Source organism: Austrofundulus limnaeus, unplaced genomic scaffold (genome assembly GCF_001266775.1).
Source record: "Austrofundulus limnaeus strain Quisiro unplaced genomic scaffold, Austrofundulus_limnaeus-1.0 Scaffold106, whole genome shotgun sequence".
Classification (NCBI taxonomy): Eukaryota; Metazoa; Chordata; class Actinopteri; order Cyprinodontiformes; family Rivulidae; genus Austrofundulus; species Austrofundulus limnaeus.
The window spans coordinates 1,007,891-1,014,513 of NW_013952508.1; the positions used below are offsets into that span (position 1 = coordinate 1,007,891).

The 6,623-nt window shown below is 39.9% G+C and overlaps 1 pseudogene; it reads left to right on the plus strand.

The window, feature by feature from the left end:
* Window positions 1-1,953: 1,953 nt before the first annotated feature.
* LOC106521300 (disabled homolog 1 pseudogene) lies at window positions 1,954-2,532 on the plus strand (annotated as a pseudogene).
* The last annotated feature ends 4,091 nt before the right edge of the window (window positions 2,533-6,623 follow it).

A 6,623-nucleotide genomic window follows, 5' to 3' on the forward strand; every position in this document is an offset into this window, starting at 1 on the left:
CTCCCGCTCCGCTGCAGAGAGAGGTTGTGAGAGGAGGGGCGGGCTCTCTGTGTGTGACTGGCCAATCACAGCTCGTGAAGACAGTCAGTTACCCAACGAGGATCTTCTTTCAGAATGAGCACGGATATTGACAAATTGTATTCGTTTCCTGCTCGTACTCGTCAAAAATGCATCATCTGTAACGAATTTACACACTTTTCCTGAAGATAGAAGAGTTTGTTGAATCTGACGTGACATGTTCGTACGAACCCTTTGTACGAACAAAAGTAAGAGAAATTTAGGATAAGAATACAAACATGTTCTTGCATGAGGTTGAATGTTTCTTCACAATAAATGTTGGAAAGTCTGTTAATTTCCTTTTTAAATAGTGCCCCATAAGGATCATGCTTTTGTGGGATAAGCAGCAAAGCTGAGTGTGGGTTGTGCACATGAAAAAAAATTGCCATATCATCTCTGTCAAACCACTTATTTTGCTGTTATTGACTGTTGTTGTGAGCCTCTGTTACCTCCAGATGCTGCCAATCAAATGCAGGCATAACATTTATTTCCTAAAAGTATTGTTACAATAAAGACATAATCTAACAAACACCAATGTACTGGCGTATTTTGCTAAGTATCAATAGCTGCTGCTCAGGACAGTGTCCAGGTAAAATCTGGTTCCCTAAAAGTGTATAAAAGAAAGATGGGTGGCTCAAGACTTTTGCCAAGTTCTACATAAACTATGAGGCTGACATTAGCTCAAAAACTAAAATTGAACATTTTACAGTTATGGAACAAATGCAGCTGTTTAATTAATAAATTGCCTCAGCTAAATGCTGTGGTGGTAAAAGATTATTTATATACAACATTTACATAGGTACTGTGAGACTAAGATTTATTTTTGTATAAATTTAAATCCATGAGAGGACATGCTTCAATAAGTTGAGTTAAAAACAACCTTATTAAAATAAGCAATCTCAAAAGTCTGTTCAAAAACCTAAAGCAGACTGAAGTTTATCAGAAGATTATTGTTGCCAAATAAGCTCTTTATCAGATGTTGCAAAACTGGGGTCCCAAGACCTCCAGGAGTCTGTGAGCCACATCTTGGGGGTCCTCAATAAATGTCATTAAACTGTTAATTAGATTTTTATTTTTAAAAAATGCAAATGGGAAATAATGCATTTGTAAAACAAACATACCAAACTACACAAACAAAAAATAATAATAATTTCCATGGCATTTAGGGGTTAAAATGACAGCCAATGATTTTAAAACAGCTTGGTGTTTATGAGAAGCCCTGTTCTATGGGACAACAGAACAAATCTCCTGAGATTCTGTTCTGGTTTCGTTTTCCGGTGACTCAGACTGACCACAGAGTTTGATGTAACCCTGAAATAATTGTCTTGCTTTGGTCTTAGCGCATGTAGCCATGTGAGACAGGACAAAACATGCCCAGCACTTGTTCTGCAGCAGCTCTGAAGGCCCTTCTCTCCAACAATGGCACGTCGTGCTGCCAACACGGGGCTGCAGCAGCCAGATTGGCACGCTCCTTTTGTCAGCGGCGGATGATTCAAGGGCATTAAAGGACAATGCGATGGGTTTTCCGGTTTACAGAGGGCCGTGGCACGATTCCCACCATGTTTGCTTTCAAACGGCCTGCCACTCATCGCTCTCTGGCCCTCGAGCTGGAAACGAGCAATCCTAAAAATATATCTGAAATGAGTTTTGCATCTGTGTTGACTCCATAAAACAGAAGTGTTCAGTGTTTCACTAGAGCTCTTCTTGGAGGTGGGGGCAGAACAGCGAGAGTTTGCAGCATCCTCATTAAGGATTGATGATCCAGAAGAGATAATAACATCTTTGTTGATTTGTTAAATTGGTGCCTGCCATTTTACATGTTAATGTTGTAATGATTGAACAGGGGGGAATGTTTCGTTTTCATTTTTAACCCCCTCCTGTCTCGTTGCTTCACAGTGCGCAGAGCTCCCGACTGTGATGGACTGTCCAACGGTGTCTGAAGTGTTCATCCAAAGAATAATATCCAGTCCACTCTGAAGAGCAACGCTTGATTCGATCAATGCTGCGGGTCTCCCTCGGGGGGAACTCCTCCTGACCGTAAGGTGGGCCGTCAGAGAAGAGCAACAGTGGACCATGTGATGCGTGACCTTCACAGACACAACTCAGGACCACTCTGGAGGACGTCAAACCTGATGTGAAGCTGCTCTCCGGAGGCTCGCTCTGCTCATAATCCAATCACCTTCTCATGTTTTGTCTCGTATTCCTCCAGCACAATGGGCCACCACTGACAGCGTATTTATCAATGCTGGGCCTTGATTTACCGAGGAGCACCAGACATCTCACTATGGATCTGAAGGAGGATTTCTTCCTCTCACTGTGAAGGAGAAGTGGACTCAGAGAGCTTGTGTGCTGCCAACCCCATGGTGGATCTGCTGTGAGCAGGACGAGGGACTCAGTGGTGGAGGATGTCAGCAGAGGCCGAGGTCCAGTCGGGGGTCAAAACCATCCAGAGAAAGGAGGCCAGGAGGATCAAAGGTACGTCTCACTCAGAAGCCAGACCTCGCTGTTGGACAGTTTGTGACTCATGACTGGAAACTAGACAGTTTTAGTTGTAGTCTTGTCAAATTCAATAGGGACTTTTTAAATTTACTTTGTAGCTGTACACTTCTTCTGCCTAACAACTTTGACACATGGTCACTTTTGAAGTAAATATTTAGACCAGCTTCTTAGCTGTTTTTAGTGATGATGTTAGACGTGGACATTTGGGGCTGGTACCTCAGATGTTTCTCCTGCTGTTGTCAGAATAGGTCTGTGTACTTTTTGGTCTTTAGCTTTTTAATTAAAAAACATATTGAAAAAGGAATAACGGATGGTTATTCTATTTTCATTTTACACTCCAAAAACTAGAAATTAATCCATCCTTTTATTTTTCTCAAACCGGAGGTTTAGCACTGTTGTTATCAGACCATTTAAAGTAGAGCTAGTTATTTATTTTATTTACCGTTATTTAACCAGGCAAGTCCCGTTGAGATCGCAGATCTCTTTTTCTGGGGAGGTCCAGGCCTGAAGGCAACCTATTGTTCATGTTTTTGGGGCTAAATAACTTTTTAATAACAGGCGGCTATGGAAGAGCGTTGTGTTCACCAAAGGAAAAAAATAGACCCCTGATCTCGTAATTACGAGTGCCCGAATCTCATAATTTTGAGAAAAGACATGAAAATGAGTTTTCTTTAAGGATCGATTTTGAGCAAGTGCCGAATGTAACAAAAGGAACTATTTTTTGAGTATGTGTTTCACACGGACGTGTTAGTGTGTGATCAGAGCAAGCTGTATATAATTTACCCACCAAGGTTTAACAGGATCTTGTAACTGTGACATGTTAACTCATAACTATGAGACTGGGAGTCTTTTTTTCCCTTTGGTGAAGTCACTGCTCCTCTGTAGGCAGCTGCCTGGAAATACATAAACACTGGCTAACTACTTTTGCATTTCTTTAACTAAGTGCAGACTGTATTATTATTATTATTATTATTATTATTATTATTATTATTATTATGCCAGCTAATTTCTACAGGAGCCGAGAGTAGACATTTTCCTCAGATAATCTTTTCCCATAGTTTTCCCTTTTTTATCTCAAATTACAGATGAGTGTTTTTTCGATATAAAGAGTTATGGTTTTCCTCTCATGCATCATACAGTAACCCTGGACACGACTTGGTCCTCAGCTGGTCAACAATAAAGTTTTTTATATCAGCAGGATCACTGCTGAGCTGCAGTCGGGCCAGACTTCTCCTTAAATGACGAGGGCTGAAGTTTTCTCTACAAAGACAGTAAACTTCATGAGTGACCAGCTGAGGGGGCCAGTCCGTCTCCATCGTTACACAAGAGGAAAACAATAACTTATTATTTCAAGAAAACCTCTGTTATTTCATGATAATGACATAATGAACTTGTTTTCCCGAGAAAACCATGGGAAAAAAATATATGCGGAAAACGTCCGCTCTCAGCTTCTGTGGATTTCTTTAAAAAATCATAATAATTTAGCTCCACCTTAAATGATCTGATAATGGGATGAATGAACAGATTTTACTTTATAATTAAAACAATCATTAAACAAACATTAGCTGACTAGTTATCACTGATGAATCACACTGTTTCCCGGAGCTTCAGCTGCTTTTATATAAATCAGTTCTGCTCTATAAATAAACCTCACCTTACCTTTTAGCACCTGAAGCCTTTCTCCAACAGGTCCATGATGAGGAACAGGTTCCACAGGACAAGGTTGAGTTGCCTGGATGATGATGTTGAATGTTCAGTTTGAGAAAAATAAAAAATATATACCATTTTCCCATTTTAGACTATGATATTAAAAATAGTATAACTGTCCATGTTTTGTTTTTCATTGTTTTTAACATTAAAAAAACAAATAACCAAAAAGTGCTCGGAGCAGAATACAGCTCTCGTGCTCTAGAATAATGGAAACAGGGCAGGGTATGAGATACCTGTGGGGACTTCATGATTATTTGGAGTGAAAAGTGGTGGCACAAATTGTTGGAAAATTCAAACAACATGACTGTGATTGACTGCGAAGCACAATTATTGAAAAAAGAAAACTTCTTCCTATCTTTTATTCTTTATAAAAAGACCAAGGCTGTTATAAATTGCTTGGTTGATTTGAACCCCAGGATGCAGGACTGAGTGATAGTGGCAAAACCGTTTATTAAAGCAAAAAAAAAAAAAAAAAAAAAAAAAAAAACAAAGGCTGTCGTGGCAGCAAACAAGATACAAAGACTCTTGGGTTTAGCATGAAACAACACCAACAGTTAAAGTTCAGACACAGACTGTTCTTCTTCTGTGAGATTTAGCGGCAGTTTGCATCCATTTGGTGTATTGCCGCCATCTACAGGAACTAGCTCTTACTACCAGACGCAGACTGAAGACAGAGAACAGAGTATAAAGGGAGAACTAATCAGCTAAAACAAGAAACACCTTAAGAAAGTGGGCGGGGCTTAGCAAAGGCAGACAGGAGGAAAACAGAGGGACGTGACAGAAAACCAGAATAAAGTCAAAATAAAACATGAAACCAGACAGAACATAACAAAAACAGAATAGGGTTGAAGTTAACCTGCTGCTGTTACACCTCTGAGCTGCCAAACGAGGCAGCAGCAGAACTGTAACAGTTAATATATAAAGAGGTGACATCATGATTTGCTTATGTGATGCAGTGATGACAGACAGTCAACTAGCTAACCAAAGGATTTAAATGAGAAATGTCCCAGACACATTTCATGCATGGTCCTCCACATTAACGCCACTCATCTACCCAACACGCCTCCTTTGATTCCACAATGCTGACTTCATTACAGAAAGCTCAAATCTTGATGGGATGTGGGCGGCTCCATTGATGATTTATTAACAGTTTGCCAGAGGAAGCTTAAAGACTGGCCTGTCTTTGTGGGCAAACTGTGGAACTGTTTTGTGTTGGGGGTAATGATTCAACAACCATTTTCTAATTCCACTGCAGACAGTTGAAGTCTCATATGGTGTTCATCAGTCAGTTGGATAAGTCCTATTAAATGTTTAAGGAAGAGATAGCCAGAAACATGTCAGAACAAAATATTAATCTAGTTGCTTTTTAATGTTTGGCAGGCAGTAATCAGGGCTGTGTGCCGTTTTTCAGCAGAGTTAGAAAACATTAAAGAACATGAAGGAAAGCATCCAATCTGCCAAGAGGTACCCTGTCTTGTCTCAGTGATCCAGTAACAGCTACAGGGACGATTAAGTTTGTAAACAGAAGCGAAACATTTTAGCGTATGCACAGTTCGCTGCTGGGGAGAAAGCAAACAGTCGGACAAGACACTAAAGAGAAACGAACAGATTATGAGTTGATCTAGATTCATCAGATCAGGCTAAAGGGTGTAGCCCCAAGGCTAGGAGCCAGTAGCTGATGAAAATATTTTATATTTTGAGCTAAGACGAGCTAGCTGATCCATACACGCTGAGAAGTGTGTGAAAGAACTGTTTGTCACGTCCCTTTTTCCTTTTTTTTCCTTTGTGAAACCAGTGTGTTGGATTAGTCCATTTTCATTTTGGGGCAGTATTATGTGTTTACCAGGCACATAGTTTATTTCTATACCACAATGAAGTAACTATGTTACTTTCAGTTGTTATAAAAAATTGGTATATATCAAACGTAAATGTGACTTTGCATCATAGTCTATCATAATCTAAATGCCTTGAAATTTGGCCTCTGTCTCTTTAAGAACCTCCTACCATTTCTGACCCCTAATTTACATTACTTGCGTTACATCTACACTCCGCTACGCAGGTCGCAGCTGTGAGTTTCAAGTCCAGTTTACACTACCTCCGCTCCGACAGACATGCAGGAAGGCGATAAATTCAGTGATAAGTGTGGAAGTCACAGCAAAAAATTATTAATTCTGTGAAAGACAAACTCCAAACACAGCTGAAAACATTGATATAAAGGCTTTAGATATCTATGTTGAAACTGTATTACTGAAGCTGTAACTGAAAATATGGATGGAGGACAACAGAGCTGCTTCATGGAAGAAGAACCTCAGCTTAGCCTGTTAGCCTTGTGTGTAGCAATGAGCTATATATATATA